Source organism: Gavialis gangeticus, unplaced genomic scaffold (genome assembly GCF_001723915.1).
Source record: "Gavialis gangeticus isolate Ggan-Ray unplaced genomic scaffold, GavGan_comp1, whole genome shotgun sequence".
In the NCBI taxonomy this organism is placed as follows: Eukaryota; Metazoa; Chordata; order Crocodylia; family Gavialidae; genus Gavialis; species Gavialis gangeticus.
This window is the reverse complement of record NW_017729000.1, coordinates 29294453-29311774: the sequence shown is the minus strand read 5'-3', so window position 1 is coordinate 29311774 and position 17322 is coordinate 29294453. Positions and strand designations below refer to the sequence as shown.

Sequence of the window (17322 nt, the reverse complement as noted above, 5' to 3'; positions counted from 1 at the left end):
TTAACTTAGTTTGCATTCTGCAGAATAGGTTAATACCCTGGGGTGTTGAGACTTCATTAATATCTGTAAATCCACTTTGAAATCCTGGCATCAATGTGCAAAATAGTATTAGTGGTGGATGATTTATGAACCCACTACTGAGCAGTCATCTCAATTAGGAGAGGTTGTAAAAAGGGGAAAATAATTCTGTGAAATTATTAAGTCAAATTTATTTAACAAAAGATATATAAGAATTTGATACCTGACTATAATAAATACCCCTGTTCTGTCCTCATTATATAAATAACCATGCAATAAACCACACTAAGATTACATTCATAGTCAAATTTGTACAAAGTATGATGAATATAGTTTGGGATTTCTACCTACTGGAAAAATGATTTCTGGCTTCATTTATCTACGGCTATCACAAGTATGATCTATGACAGATGACATCCTTTTGCACAGGAAAGTAGCTAATTTACTAAAAGTTCCTTAAGGAGACATGACCATTTATTGACCAAGTTAATCACTTGAATATTTCAGGATTTTATTCACTTTCCAGATGATGGAATACTGGACAATGAAAAAGTGAGACATTTTATGCCTTTTAAGAAACTGGGAATCATCAGGACTAATTTTATACATTCCCATTCCAGGGTTTAGCCACTCATTAAAAGATATTAATTGCCCCCTCACTGAGCCAGAGCATACAGAGCATATGCCCAGAAACATATTTTTTTAGCATGCTCTAGAAGCATCATCTGGATAGGACCTTGCACCTTTTTGTCTGGGAGGGAGGAGAATCCAGGAGAGGTTTTGGTGAACACAAAGGAGAGACTTTAGAGACCCAGGACTTGACTCACAGGTTGGGGTGTGTAGTACATAGGAGCTGATAATAAAAGTGAATACTAGGTGGCCTGATTCTTTTTTGTTTCTTTCACTAGTGTAAATTAAGAAGAACTCTGAAATCAATAAACATATGCCAGTTTGAGAGCAGAAACAAATCCATTGTTGGTTTTAAGACTGATGCAATTTGAAATTAGGAAGTGAAGTTTAAATTAATCCATGTGCAAAAGGCCCACATTAAGGCATATGCACCAGTTAAATCATGATTAATCTTTGAGCTGACCCCTTTTCACTGAGGAGTCCTGAAATTCATTTGGTGCTCTCGGCTGCATTTTCTAGAGTCTCTTCTGGTTTTTGGGAAGCATAGTAGTGATGTCCTGATTCCTGACTGAGTTTGACCTGTTTGGAAAATGCAGTGTAAGATGAGGGGAAAGGAAAGCAAAAACAATAACAATCATGAAGGGTGGATAAACATTATGGCTTTTTAAAAATATAAATAGGTAAGGGATTAAAAATAGCATAAGTTGGTTAGTTATTTAGGTATGCATCTGTCCAGCTCTATCAACTGCCTGACTTTATTATTGTAGAATCTGTCACCCTTTGACCTCTCTTGTTCTCTGTTTGGGACTTTAATTTAAAATATATGAAAAGGAGAAAGCCCTGCCTGAGTTTGTAGTTTGTAATATTGACTATTTGTATTGATTTTTCTATACAAGTGCTGATGGCAGAGAGTGATGGAGCCCCCTGGGCTGGAAATGAGTTGTTACTGTTTTCTTTACTATCACTGATCTAGAGTGGAAGTCATTGCTTTACCTTAATAAAGGAGAATAGAATTAATTGTATATCTCATTTATTTTCCTTCAGGAAATGTAATGATTGTAGGTTTTTGTCACATCTTATTCATGTAGGACTAATTCAGTTCCTTACCTAAATTTTCTTTTCCTGAACTCAGATATTTTATTACTTGCCTTTTCAGTCTTATGAAAAACCCCAACTAAACTCTCTTTGCTTGGCCAATCCTTATGAAACTGGAATGACTGATAATACAGTATACATTTCTACATTGTTTATAGCATCTGGCATTTGCCTAGTCTCTGCCAGGAGTGTGTCACATTAATGAACAAGTGATGCTTGAAAGGTCAAAGGCAAAATAAACAATTCACTCTTTTGTGATTTACCCTCCTTAATAAATGTTTTGTTGAACTTTTTTTTTCTGAATACAGGATTTGCTGTGCTATATGATGTATTATTTATGGCATTCCACTTAATGAGGTGAAATACTGTACTTATTTCTGAACACTGACATTATTAAACCTCCAATAACAGTACTTTCTTCTTACATGCACTTTTCAGTGTTTTTAAAAATATTAGTTAACTGAGCCTTACAATTCAGTTCTGTATGCTTGGTATGCTTTATGTGAACCTCTTTAAAGATGGCAAGAATGCCATGCAGAGTACTCAGGGAGTCAGATTTATGCTGTACTACTTGAGGAGGGGCTAGGAGGGTATTAGATCAACTGTGTACCTTTTAGATTCTGGACTGTACCCAGGAATGGAGCACCCAATTGTAATTTAGGTACTGTAGCACGCATCATGGTACTCCTTTACTTAATGTAATATGGAGGAAGTCATCTGGCTAAGTAGCGCAGCCATGGAGAGAAGGAAAACCATCCTACAACCCATCCTAGTGCCACCCAGATATTATGTGCCACTGCATATGCTTTTAGGTCTTCCTGGGTGATTTGCTTTAATTCTTTCTTTTGTTTTCTAGGTTCATGACTTTCGTTAATGCCTGCCTCAATGGAACGGGACAGCATGGACTACTGGGCTTTCTTACATCCACAGGTAAGTCTCATGTGCATTTGAGTATCTCAGTGTCCTCTCTCCCTTGGAGAGGGTCTGCGCTAGGGCTCTGTGAAACAGCACTGCTCCATTTCACTTTGAGTTTTGAGGTTTTGACAGAACAGCATTCCATTTCGAATTTCATTTCAATTCGAAACAGCTGTTCTGTTTTCGTTTGTTGAAACAGTGAGGCTGTTTCAATGCTGTTTCGATGTTTCGCTAAATCCAGCTGGGGAAAGGAAGTCAGCGCAGCTGGGCCGGCTCCCCACCCCCAGGACCAGATCAGGCTGGAGCTAGTTCCCTTCCCCTGCTCTGTTATTAGCTTCCCACAGCCTGGCGGCAGGAGACAGGGAGTGCCAGGACTGTGCTCCCCACTCCTGCTGAGGGTGCAGCACTGGTTCTCCCCTGTTTCTCAACACCTTGCTGCTGGCTGCTTCGATACTCAAAATATTTTGAAAGTTTTGAAATTTTTCAACTAGCCTCGTTTTGTTTTGAGGCTGTTTTGAAGTCCTTCATTTCGATTCAGTTTCACTATTTTGGGCTTGAAATGAGTTGAAACAGTGCCGAATCGAAACAGCCAGTGAAATTTCACAGAGCCCTAGTCTGCACATCCCTTGTGCAGAAAAATCACACATAAAAAAACAAACAAACCCTTCTCAGATCCTTGTCCCCTTGTCATGCAGAGTTAATTGAGCAACTCGGTCTTAATCCCTTTTTCTTCTTTGGGAAGGGTCTCTTGCTCTGAGGCCCACTTCTCTTTTTTTGTCCACTCAGGCTGCATAAAACAGTAGAAAGGGAAAAAACAACTTAAAGCATCAACTTAATCTCAAGGGCTTGGCCGTTTGTCTCAGGCCAATCCGTCTCTGGCAGGGTTCCCTGCCCTGCCGTGCTACTCCTCTTTGTGGAGTTCTTGCTAATTGGAGCTTTCATAGCTCTATTGCCAACTCCCTGTCAGCTCTTCAGGCCCCACCAGATGTTCCCAGGCCCAGGATGCCACTCCTCACTCTCCGGCTTCTCTCTCGGCTTCCCCCTTCTTCCTCTGTCCCGGGGCTGCTCTAGCTATATAGAGTGGCTGCTCTGAAACCATGGCTCCCGGGGCACTTCCCACTTACTTTTTTCCAACATCTCACCTCCAGTCATGGGATCTCTGGTATCTTTCCTTTCTATTTCACAACCCTGTAAAAATAATAATGCTAGAAAGCATGCACACCCCCCCAATTTTTTGTCAAAACGCTTTTGAAATAAATTTTTATCTAGTCTTACCAGACACATTCTATTCTTAGTGGGTTCTTTTTATAGCTGGATTGTTTGATCCCTAATTTTTTTTTTCAGTGTAAATTGTAAGTTTTCTTTTTGGGATACATATAGTATTCAGAGTGGTTGGGATAAGGTGAGTATTTTACCTTGAGCATCAAGCTCTAAGCAATGTATTAAGCAATGTTGTCTTCTTTGTCCAGTGCCACGCAGACAAAGGTTTCAGTCTGACTGAACTGGAACAAAGCTAGTTGTTTATATTAAATTGTTAGTCACTTGATATTTTTCTGAAGTGCTAGGTATTAGGACCCAACTATTTTATAGTATTGGGAAGCTGAAAGCTTACTTTTATTTCTGAAGGACACATTTTAAAAAATGTCTCAAACTATTTGGACATAATTTCAGTATTTGTCTACCTATCATTTTTTATGTCTGTGTAGGTGCAACAAAATGGTTTATACATTGTTGTTATGCTGGTGTAGAACAAAGATGTCAAAAATGAAAATAGATTGAAGTTTTAGCCACTCAGTGGCCTGATCAAAAACAGTTGTTTAATGGAAATGATACTCTAGCAATGGAATAGAATTTCACTCAACTTGGCTTGGAGATATTTGGATGTGCTTTCTTAATGGTAGAATCTTGCAGAGGACTTACTGGTCTACTGTTGGAATAGCAACAGCAGGAGTCAATACTATTGCAACTACCCCCAACCCAGCATCACTAAGAGGTCATTTAAAGGAGGAATTGAACAACCTTGGTATTGTCTCACAGGCAAAGGAAATTTTAATAACTGGTGAGTAGGAATGGCTATTCTTTTGTTCCTATCTAAAACATCACCAACTTTCCTAATATAAAACATCTTAGGTAACACATTTTAATTATCAAGTTTTAAAGTACTACATTGGGTCTGTATTTATTTCAGAGCTAACTTGGGCTATGTACACTCAACCTTCTCTTCCCTTGCTAGTGAAGCATGAATGAGAACAGTCATGCTGTAAATTAACCCTGATGCAACTTTGTCCATGTTTGCTCTATATGCATTCAGTAAGTATTAAGTTTTATGGGCTCTGTTTTTGGCTCTTCATACAGCAGTAAGCTGAAAGCTCAGTCACTCTGTTAATTCTTTACCAGTGAATTGTGGGAGAACTTGCAAGTCTTTTCTGAGGGCAGAGTAAGAATTGTAAGAAGGAATTGGAGGATTAGTAGTGTACTTGGTGGCAGTGTTGGTCTGAGACAGGAAGACATACAAAAAACTAGAACTCTTGGTTCCAAAATGATACCTTTTATTAGACCAACTGGGAAATTGCAAGAAAATTGTTCTTTTCTGCAAGCTTTTGGGATCAAAGTCCCTTCATCAGGTTCTGGGAAAAGTATAGATGGTACGAGATGGTAAAAAGTCCCCATAAGTAATTAATAAACTTCATTTTTGCACAGAGGGAGCTGAAGATGGAAGGCTGTTTCCCTTTGGGTCCATGAGAGTGTCTGTGTGAGCTGTGCTGAGTAGCTCTTTGATGTGTAGATCGGGTAGAATTCCTTCCCTGGTGGGACCAACACGGCTACCAAGTACACTCCTGAAACATGGAAGATACTGAATTTTAGCCGATTTTGGATTTTGAACTTCATTGCAGAACAACAAGAAAGATTTTTTGCCTGCCATCTGACAGGAAAGAAATATATACTATATTATATTTTTTAAATGTATTATCTTGAAGAACTGGATGTAAACATTTTTGGTATTATGATACTGTAAAATATGCTAGCTTTATTGGAAATGTGTTGTGATCAATTAATAAAAATTGCATCATTTTATTCTTGGTTTTACAAAATTAAAAGACAGGTATTTAATTCCTTAGATATCTCTTTAGAGCTGGTCAGGAATTTATTTTCTTATATCAGGATTTATTTTATTTTATTGAGGGTGGGGAGGGGGGGTTGGAATTGAGATTGGAAAAAAACCCAAACCAAGAAGAAAGGTTCAAGTCTTTCAGTAAGTGAAACCTGAAAAAAAGTTGTTTTCTGTCAATAAAATGTTTGATTCTGCCATTTAAAAAATATGGTGTTTTGTTTGGGGCTCTTTTATCACTAATTTGCAGTAATTTAATTTTTTTTCTTGGTATTACTTATAGTTTGCTTGTCAAAATACAAAGTTGTTTCATGCCAAAAAAAAGCTTTTTGTTTCCAATATGCAGAAACAGGATGTTTTGATTATTTTGAAAAAAATATTCAGCCTGAGAAATCTGTCAAAACCAGCCTTTCCAGTTTTAGTTTTGATGAATCAGCATTTCTAAACTGCTCTACCTTCTGTATATGCTAACTTTTTGCTGTGTGTGTCAAATCCAAAGGCTTTGCTGACTTGGTTATTTTACGTCATTTTAAATGCATTTTATAATTCCTAGGAATGGTGTTAGTGTTAAAAATTAATTAAAATTACCACTTACTGTAGGCATTCTAATTATAAATTGACATTGGGTATTGTTTCAGAATGCACGTTCTTTAAGTTACTTACTCCAATGTCATTATGTGACCCTTGGCCACTAACCACTATATATTTCCTACCTGCTTTCTGGCCTCATTCCATGTTTCCCTGTAGATAAAAAGATCAGTATCTATCATTGGTCCTCTTAAAATCAGTTCGTAATATGAGATGAGCACAAAAGAGAAAACATATGTAAAGGAAAACATCCTGAATATTTAACTCCATCACTTCGCTTTGTCAGATCTGGTAGAGGTTGACTTATAAAGAAATGTAAAAATATTTTTTGCATTTAGGAATCTTTAGTATGAGTTAAAAGTTAAATGAGTTAGCAGGCCAAATTGATGCATCTCTGGTGCATCTTCATGAAAGGAGTACAGTTACACCAGGAACATTTTTGGCTCAGTGAACACACACATTTTGTTAATGTCCTTCCCTGCAATAGCAATACTGGATCGGGCACTTCAAAATTTGGATCTGTCTGTCCAGTGAGATTACATGTATTTAAGTGTTAATTTTGCAAGGTGATAGGTGTCAACAACTCCCAATTAGTGGGAGATTATAGTAACCTGGTGTCAGAGCTTCAGAGGCACGCTCAGTTTCTTAGAGGATCATGTCCAAGGCATTCCTTATCTCTTAAGTAACGAATGTTACAAAAATTAATATTCCATAACATAATGGGCTATTGTAAATAATGATCAATTATACACTTTTCTTTAACAGACAGTCCTCATAAAAGATTGTCATACGCTGCCAAAGAAGGTAACGTGGAAGGAGGGAGAAGAATATAGTGAAAATAATACATAACACATTTTGTGTTCTTACATATGGTTATACAACTGTTTTGATGGAGAATGAATCCCTTAAGAAGCTTTCTCCCCCCCAGGATCACTTAACATGAAGGTTAAAAGAAATATAGGTCTTTGCTGAAAAAATAGCAAAAGGTTAAAAATAAAAACCCTAACATTCCCTGTTTTCAACAGTCTAAACATTTAGGAAACTGAAGACTTTAGAGGAATGTTGAAACCAATGAAAAGGAATGCAGAGGAACTGCATGTCAGCATGTTTCTATAGACCACTTGGAAAAAAGAGAAAGGAGGGGGGGAAGAAAGAGAATCAATTCTTGGCTTTTAATTATTGAGCAAAACTGCCAGACTGTCAGAAAACCTCAATACTCCTTCATCCACATACAGAAGCTCCTCATTAAGCTATCTTCTTTAGTGTCATGACCCAGACACACCTTGGAGGCAGAACACAGAAAATTTCCTGCTGATCACTGAATTTTACTGCACGGTTGCTGAAAATTATATTAATTAAAACAGCAATATTGAACATCTGAATTCATTTAAACTTTATTGATACTTTTTTTTTTAACCTACTAACTTAGCATGGCCTTGTCATACAGTCCGATGATATATTTTTTCTTTTTTTCTATTTTTTTTTAATTTAGAGTGCAATAAAAAAATATTCACTCTTGGTCTAACTGATCTTTCAATGAGTCCCATTAACTGCATTAGGGACTTAATTAGAACAATTCCAAGAGCTTTTAGAGATTTCATTTTCCTGCTGTAGGTTCTCAGATTTTGCAAGAGAGGAAGTCTACAAATACAACACATGGACTGTGGAGAAAGACAAGAGTTGCATCTTCAGGAAGATTTATTACAAATGTTGAGTGTTTCAGCCATCAACAAGAGCAGTCTGTCTGTACTTTTGCTAATAATCTAACTTGGGTGGGTGAGGGGGCACCAGTGCTGGGTGCCAATTTAGAGAGGGAACTAGCAGTACCCCACTTCTGACACTCCAAAGAATCTCTGCCCAGGGTGCCAAAATTGCTAGTTACACCTCTGACTTCAGCAATTAACATTCATGTGGTAGGAAAGATAACACACTTCTATTATATAAGCTACTACAGCCAAGTGAAGCTAATTGGGTTGGTCACCTATTTTTTGTATGTCTAATGTTCTTTTGCAGACAGAAGTTTTTCTAAAGAATCATTATGGTGTGGAAACAAAGCAGTGTCTTGGAGAGAGACTTTTTTTTAGTTCAAGCTATCACTATGAATATGTTATTACAAAAAATTAAACATTGCATTTCCAGGAGTAGGATATCCATGAATGAAATCAAATACAATATTTTATTGGGGTTTTTTTTGTCTTTTTAGATTGGTTTGGAGTAAAGGGATGAAGTCTAAGTATTATCCATCAGTTAATTTCAAGTAGATGTGCTCAGTGTCAAAATGAGCACAAAACAGAAAATAATATATTGGTAAGCTGAAGTGATGGCTTAGAATATTTTTTGTGAGCTTTCAAAATGTAGGAGGTTACTTTAACTGAGAAATAGAATTAGGTGCCAAGGAAAAAAGAGAGGCACAAAAAAGAGGCACAGATGAATGAAATGTTTAAGAAAAGAAACAAGCCATGGTAATTTAGAGGTTTTATGGCCTAATGAGCTTCTAGATAGACATTCTTGCTTGAAAATATTCTAGCATGCGAAGAGCCAGAGAAAACAATTTGTTTGGTTGAAAACAAAATATATTTATTTATATATTTATAGAAAAGAATCTTAGAAAAGAGAGGTAAAGAACAGTCACTTTGTAATAATTTAGGCTTCAAATTTTAGAGAGTATATGTCAGGAGCTGACATTAGAAATGTCCATTGATATTCAAGCTGGTAAAATGTATATTAAGATTGTTGATTACAGGTTCACAATTTTCTAGCGCTCAGTTCCTTCCTGCAGTTCTCCACCTCTTTAATTCTAAAGAGGTAATGTGGTTTAAAAAAAAAATTATTTAGCATATGCAGTTTTGGCATATTGTTTCAGCCATCTTATAGTGATTTCATTGCCAGTGTCAAGAGCTTGAAGGCCACCAGGTAGCACTGTGAATGGACACGAGGTAACAATGTGGGGCATAGTTTCATAGTTGTTAGAGTTAGAAAGCACCTCAATAGATCATTGAGTCCAAACCCCTGACTTGGGCAGGAAAGAGTGCTGGGGTCATATGACCTCAGCCAGGTGCTTATCCAGTCTCCTCTTAAAGTCCCCCAACATAGGGGAGAGCACCACCACCCCTGGAAGCCCATTCCAGATTCTGGCAAGCCATTTTCAGTGAAGATGGTTAAGGCTAGAATGGCAAGTGCTCTAGCTGTGTGGGATCCCATTTGGTCTGGGCTTAGAGGAATCCATTACTGGAGAAATTTGTTCCAGAACTAGTCTCTCAAGTGGCTTGTAGCAGACACTCATGAGGAAGATTGGTCGGTAACTTGCTGCTGATAGTGGGTCTTTGCCAGGCTTGGGTAGGCCAATGATTTTTGCTCACTGCCATGCTGATGGAATTCATCATATATGCATTATATGATTGATGAAGAGTAGAAGCCAATTACAAGCTCATAGCCAGTTGCAGTACCAGATTTTAATTTTCATAGCACAGAGTTGAATTATTGGTGAAAAGGTTTGTGCAAGATCTGGGTTCTGAACATTTCAATGCAAATACTTTGCTCCCACCTTTTCTTGGAGGTAGCATGGTTAAGTGAACCTTTAAAAATGTGTTAGTTGGTTTTTCTAAGTATTTAATTATCAATAATTATTAATTACCATAATTCTGTGCTGAGAAAAAAATCCTTTGAAATTTCAGTGGTTTAATTTAAAAAATATTTTGATTAAATGCTTACTGAAAAATTTAAAAGAAAAAAAAGCAAATGATTTATTATATCATTTTATCATTTGTAACTGGATGTATTAGGACCAGATAAAAGCTCATGTAGAAAATTGTATGTTACTACTATCAGTGGTTAGATACTATGAAGATGGGTGTTCAAGAAAAAGTAGGAGATAGAAAAATACCTTGTGAGTTGCACAGAATAATTTTTTTGCAATAGTAAAAATAGTGAAAATGAGTACTAGTCAACTGACAATATTGTGCCATTTATAACATTATGGATAAGTACAGTCAAAAAGCGTGAGGTTCAACTGAGTCTCGCCTGAATTCAGTCAAGCCTGAATTGAATTAATGTGAGTCTTCTCGGGTTAGTCTAAACTGCATAGACTGAAACAATAAGCAAGTGAACAGACATTCACTTTTGCTTCCGGAAATGTAGCCAGATGCCTGCAGTGGCCCAGGCCAGAAGCTGGGCAGCACTACAGCATGCCTCCCTGCTTGCCTGGAGCAGACAGTTTGGGCCAAGGCTAGCCCACCTATCCTGTGAGGGGGGCTTGTGGGGGAGGTGCAAAGCATCCTGGGATGCTGGGGGACTGAGTGAACGTGAATCTGGAGGGGATCTGGGACAGAAGTTCAGTAAACTGATTTAACCTAAATCAGTTAAATGTAATACTACATCCATCCAGGTTTATCTTAAACCAGTTTCAGCCATTTTGAAAATGGTTTATGTGCACTGAATTTCTGGGCTAGTGAGAGAAATTACACATAAACCAGTATAAATGATCAGAAATCAGGTCAAATCTGTAACACAACAGAGGTTTGGTCTAAAATTGAATGTCTGATAAAAAAGAGAGAGCACGTATGAGAGAAAGGAAAAGTCAGAGTAATAGCCAGTATTCTGCTAATCAAGGCATTCAAATCACAGCTTTAAATGGGAAGATGAGAAACTTGAATCTCATCCCAGCACAATCCTTATTAATCTGGCTACTATGGTGTAAATCTGTTTTTTGTGGGAAATAAATAAAATTGAATTGCATTTCTGAGGAAAGGGAGGAAGGAGAGCACCAGAGTATAGATCCTGGACTTCAGAAAATAAGACTTCAACTTACTTAAGGAACTGATGGGCAGGACCCACTGGGAAACCAGTCTGAGAGGCAGAGGAGTCCAGGCAGTGGTGGTCTTAGGGTTGTTGAGGCCCTGAGCAGGAGAGTCATTTGGGGCCCCTTAGAGATATGCGCTCAGGCAAATAACCCAACCACAGGTGTATTATGGATCTTTTTAATATTCTTTGGGAGAATTAGATAAATAATCAAGTGTTAAAATGCGAGCCACTTGCTTGCAAAAACTTTGCCCCCCCAAAAATTTGAGCCCCCGGAAGTGTGGGGCCCAAGGTGATCACCTGGTTTGCCCTTCCATAAGGTACTGGTCCAGGAGAGCAGGATGTACTTTAAAGAAGCCTTACTGAGAAGGAAAAAATGAACCCAATGTGGAGGGAGAATAGCACATATGGCAGGTGACCAGCTTGGCTTACCAGAGAACTGTTTGATGAGCTAAAACACAAAAAGGAAGATTACAAGAAGTGGAAATTTGGATAGATGATAGGCTTTTGATACAGTCTCCCACAACATTCTCACAAGCAAGCTAAGGAAGTATGGGTTAGATGAATGGATTATAAGGTGGATAGAAAACTGTCTGGATCATCAGGGCCAGAGGGTAGTAGTCAATAGCTTGAGGTCTCCTTGGCAGCCAGTATCAAAAGGAGTGTCTGTCATGGCACAGGGTCCCCAGGGATGGCTGTGATGCCCCAAGGGCTCCGTGACCATGTCAGTTCCGCCCTGTGGGCACCTTCTTTTCTCACCTGCCATGTCTTGTTTGTATAACTAATAAATGAGGAGGTTGCCCACGAGTGTCTGTTCAGTCACAGTCCTGATGAACCCCACTGAACCCTGCGGGTTCTTGGGCCCCTTGTTGGGTTCTGCTCTGAGTAAATGCCTCATGGGGCACCTTAGGCCTTATGGGCTGGATGTGTGGCTCTAAAACCTCCCCTTTATCACTCCCCATGCCTCACAGGTGGTATTTAAACTTTGTCCCTTTGGATGAGGCCTCAGTCTAGCCCAGCCTCCTGTCATCACTGGGCCCTTGGCCCCTGTAGCTGTGCCCTCTCTGGCTGGGCTCTCTGCAGTCCTGTCTCTGCTACGCCCTTACTGGTGCTGGGGCTGTACATGGTCGTGTGTCCCAATGAGGCCTCCTCCTTCTCAATTAGCCTCATCCTTGTTCCCCAGTTTAAATAACAAGGTAAATAAAAGCCCCTGGACAACAACATAACAGTAACAATGACACTGGAGGCCACACTCTGCCCCTTTAAGAAGGTAAGCTTTTCCCTGAGGAATGTGTGCCTCCTAGCCCCAGGTACTTTAGGAGCAACTAGAACCCATCAGCAGCAGAACAGGCAACCCAGCATCTCCAAGTAGCTTTTTCTGTAAGAGCTCCTTCCCCTTGGCTGCTGCCAGAGAACTAACCCCTGCCAGCCCTGGGCCTTATATGTACCCAGGGCCCTGTCTCCTTCCAGTCAGCTGACCAGGTGAAGGTGCCAGCTGGTTTCCTCATTAGCTTGCTGCCCAGACAACCTGTGGCTGTAGAGCACTGCCTAGCTCTCAAAGCTGTCTAGTTTGGCTGCTTCTGCTCTTAAAGGAGCAGGGACACCTTAGTGCCCCTGCAACAGTGCCCCAGGGGTCGGTCCTGGTGAAGAGATGAAAATCTCTTAATTAGCTTAATCAAATATCTTCACTAATTGGAATTTGGAATCAGGAATTTGCAACAATGAGGGTGGTTAATCCTCAAAACTCCAAATCAAAAAATTGCAGTATTGTGGACTTGTGGAGCTTTACTGCTAGGTATTAGTTTGCCGCCCAACCCCACCTAGTGTCTGCAAATTGCATATGCACAACAGACTCGGGTTAGTTTCAAACAACAGGACTATATTATGATAAAATAGTTAAATGTAGAACAGGCAACAAGACTGTAATAGATGACAAACAGGCAATATAATACAAGGGTGTGTGAGAAGCAGCAAATGGAGAGCAAAACAGCTCACACCACACCGTGGCAGACTGCTGTGTGCTTCACAGAGGCTGACAGTCCACTGGAGCCCTTGTACCCTCTCCCTTATGGAGCTGTGCAGGCTGTTCCCCTCAGAGCAGTGAGCACTCCATGCAACAAGGGGTGGGGGATACGTTACCCTCTAGAGATGATTGCTTCTGGCTGCTTACCTGGGCTGAAGTCCAAATGACTACCAGTACACTCTCCTCAGAGCTGCGCCCAAACAGCCAGGGCACAAATCACTTTACACTAACAATCAACAACCAACACCCACCACATACATCAAACATGTCTCACATTTCTGGCACTTTCACACTGCCTCGGTCGCACACCTCCACAATTACATGCCATTTCACAGGTGTGTACTCCTTTTATTCTTACTGGTCACCCCACTTCTGCCAATTACTCAGTTGACCAATCATCCAGGAAGAAAGCGCTGTCACTCAAAAATCAATCATAACACTACCCAAACAGATGATGATTTACCTCAGAAGGTGAGAGACTCACCTTCACAATTCAAGCCACTGCTCAGTCCTACACTGCACTTGCTCCTGTCAGATAGGTTATGACCAGGGATCCTGGTTTTCTCTGATTAAAAAAAAATCTCCGATTTTCAGTATAAAAAATATAATCCCAAATCCACACTTTTCCTCCCGCCCTCCCCCCATTGCAGCATTCATGAGCTGGGCATGATACCTGTGCCTGAGCTTTGTAGCAAAAACATTTAAAGTTGCGTCTATGGTCGAATCGCTGATCCTCCAAATCAACATCAAATCTTCAGATTTAGATTTGGCCAAATTGAATTGGGACAGTGATCCAAATCAACGAATTGAATCACTGTCCCCAATTCAGGCCGAATCTGAATCAAATGACCTGTTTCAGGTACCCCTACCTCCTGAGGTCCCTTCCAGCCCTAATTTTCTTTGATTCTATGGAAGACAGAAATCGATTTGTAAATACTAAAAAAATTCACATACCAAAATAGTTGTTTTCCCTTTTTATAATGAAATTTAACCATCAGAAATTATTCCTCAGTATGGGTGAATCTTGTTGGCTGTGTCTACGTAGAACTGTTTCTTATCATCTTTCATAGTTGAATTATCTCTGTTATACACCACAGGTTATAGGACCTGGAAAGAAGCATATGCCTATTGGATAGGATGCTACAGGGTACAGTCATTGATCTAACTTACTGACATCCTCAGATAAATCAACAGTGATGTTTTTAGATCATTTATTTTAATTTATGCTTATCAGGATATATGGGTGGATATTATCACTCATATACATTTCTTTGAGGATTTTGGTGTAATAAATATTTCTATATGCATCAGTATTCCCTGTCTGATTTAAGGACTAAAACACAACAATAATTTTTGGACCCAAAATGTATTTATTCAGACATTTCTGTGGGATTAGTACTATTTTGGTCTTCTGACCAGGTAAGACCATCCTCTAAGGCTCAATGAAGATTGATTTCTGGTATCCCCAAGGTGTCAACTATAAAATATTTTAAAATGGTATTTTCCTGATTTATATACATCGTGAACCGAAGCCTAATTTGTATTCAAGAATGAATATGAAATGTCCCTTGATATTTGTTTCTGTGAATATTCAAAAGCATTCCTATGAATTTATAATTGGAGACCAAATAAGATACACAGTAAGTGTTATTTGAAAATGAATCCAGGGAAGAGAAGAGAATGCTTTCTAGTCAGGCATGAAACATTGGACTTAGATCCCTGTTTTAATCTTGGTTTTGCGACTGTCTTGCAAGATCCAGTGACTTGTATTTGGGAAACTCATTGCATCTTTCCATGTACAATATTCTGTACCTGGTTGTACCATGTAAGGTTTTGTTTACCTTGGGTATTTGCCCTGAGTACAGATATTATTGCAGAGCAACAGGTGTAGCAGCTTCAGTGATGATCTCTAATGAAGAGACCCAAAGCTGTTGCAAGCTGATGATTTGCACAGGAGATACTGCAGCTTATATCAGTGTTACCAGTCTAACATTGTGGTTTGTATTGATGTAGATACCCAGGGGGATTAAGTCTCAATGTAGACAAGGCTGCACTCAGCAGTCACTCACAATTTACCCCAATATGTCAGAGAATAGATTTTAGTTCAGTACCTCAGTAAGTTCCATCTTTTTCTTATGCATCTGGTCAATTTTATATAAACTAATCAGTGAAAAGGGTTTGAACAATGCTTTGAAGATTTAAACTGCTACTAAGCTTGCTAAGCTTCCAGACCCAAAGGGAACCTATACACATGCCCAACGCCTGCTCCAGCGCATTCTAATTAGAACACATTGAGCAGACGCAGTTAATCAAGTCTATTGGAGTCTATTAATTGAGTCTGCAGTCCAGCAGCCTCAGCATAATGTCTATTCAGCATCCCTGCATTTCAAAATGGCAGTGGGGGTGCTTTAACTAAAGCTCATTGAATGAGGTTTGCTTAAACCTCCCTTGCTGCCACTTTGAAGTACAGGATGCTGAATGCATGAAATACTGCGCACATTTTAATTAGAACAGCTCCAGAGAGATGATCTAATTAATGCCCCCCCACACCTTGGAGCACATGTAAAGACAGCCAAAGTGCACATACAGGCTACCATGAACTTTCCCCTTCACTTGTAAGAGTTCACTGAAGGGAAAGCAGAAGCAGTTTGCGTAAACTCCATAAAGCTTTGAACCAAACCTGGAAGTCATAGAATCATAGGACATCTTTACATTTTCTCAGGGAGGGAGAGGGGGCTGCTTAATCAAGTCTGCTTCAATGTACTACAATTATGGAGTGTCAGCACAGGCATTTGGCACATCCACAGGAACCCACAGAAGTGATCTAAGTCCAAGGGAGCTAATGAACTTTTGTTCTTTATTTTTATTTCCATACATTCAAGTAAATACTTCAAGCACAGAGATGGGACAGGAATGCTTACTTGGGGCATGGCAGGAGGTATGGTTTTGTGGATTGTGCATTAGATCCCATCATACCTTAACCTGCATGTGTAGAGGGACCCTTATTAAAATGTGTAAGATGCAAGTATTGATGTGCAAACTTATATCCAATTAATAGATAATGATTGTTAGTGTAATGTAATAGAAATTAACTGTTTTTCAGTGTCTATGGAAATATTATAGATGTGAAAAAAACCTATCCCTTTATTTACCCTAGGTTGGTATGCCATAGGAATTTCTTGCCATAGCATGACTCTTAGGAAGTAACAATGTTGTCATTATACAAGGAAGAGCTCAGCAAACTGAAAGGTCAGGAACTTCGGACTTCTTATTTCATCTTCATTTTAATGGTTTTTCCTCTGACAGGAAAGATGTATATTGGCTACCTGTCTTATATTACTCTTTGATATGTTATTAGAGGGCTGTGCCTTTCAGAAAACAGTTTAGCAAGTTGATTGAGGAGCTGGCAGCTAGTGCCACATACCAGCCGTAAGTCAGACAACACAGTAAATTTGTAACTCTATGTTGCTGTATTTCCTTTCACTTCTTCATGTCATTTTGGATCATAATTTGGCAAGGGAGATAAAAATGTTGAAACATAACAGGGAAAAAGATATCTGGCTTAACATACCCGACCTATTTTATCTAGATCCTACATTTCTTTCTCCCTCTTTTATTACCAGATTTATTTTCTTCTTACTATGAAAAATTAAAAAATTGCACACACATTGGCCATAGTTATTGTTTTTGCCTTTAGCATCTTTTTGGAAGCTTGTTTTTTCTTCTTAAGAAATAATTGTATGATCAAGAAACCGAAGACGGTTTCTTGATCATAATATAGAAGGATAATTTAGTTCTTGGATACATTTAAGAATCTAAAAGTGTTTTAAATATGTACTTATTTAAGTTGCACAATCCTTATGCAACATGAAGTATTTGCTCACATACCATATATGTCTTTACTCCAAAAATTAGCCTTCCAAAATTGGGATGAATGTCTAGAACAGGGATGCTGATTTCTGTGCCAGAATAGAAGCATGGGGACACTCTAAAGGCTACTGAGGGCTCTGTTTCTCTCCCTTCTCTCTGGCCAGCATTCAAGAGGGAAGTCCAGTGGTTACCATCTCATAGCTGCTGACAAATTGGCAGCAGCTCTTGCCTGAGCAGCACAGGCATAACAATGCAGCCAGGTGTCCGGGCCAGCTCA

The 17322-nt window shown here is 39.1% G+C and overlaps 1 long non-coding RNA gene across 1 annotated transcript; it reads right to left on the bottom strand.

Annotated features, from left to right (window-relative positions):
* Positions 1–236: 236 nt before the first annotated feature.
* Positions 237–4055, bottom strand: LOC109290123. The gene is made up of 3 exons (XR_002095531.1): positions 3934–4055; positions 3783–3846; positions 237–1227 (listed from the first exon to the last, which is right to left on the bottom strand). It is a non-coding gene; the product is annotated as an uncharacterized LOC109290123 (long non-coding RNA).
* Positions 4056–17322: the final 13267 nt, after the last annotated feature.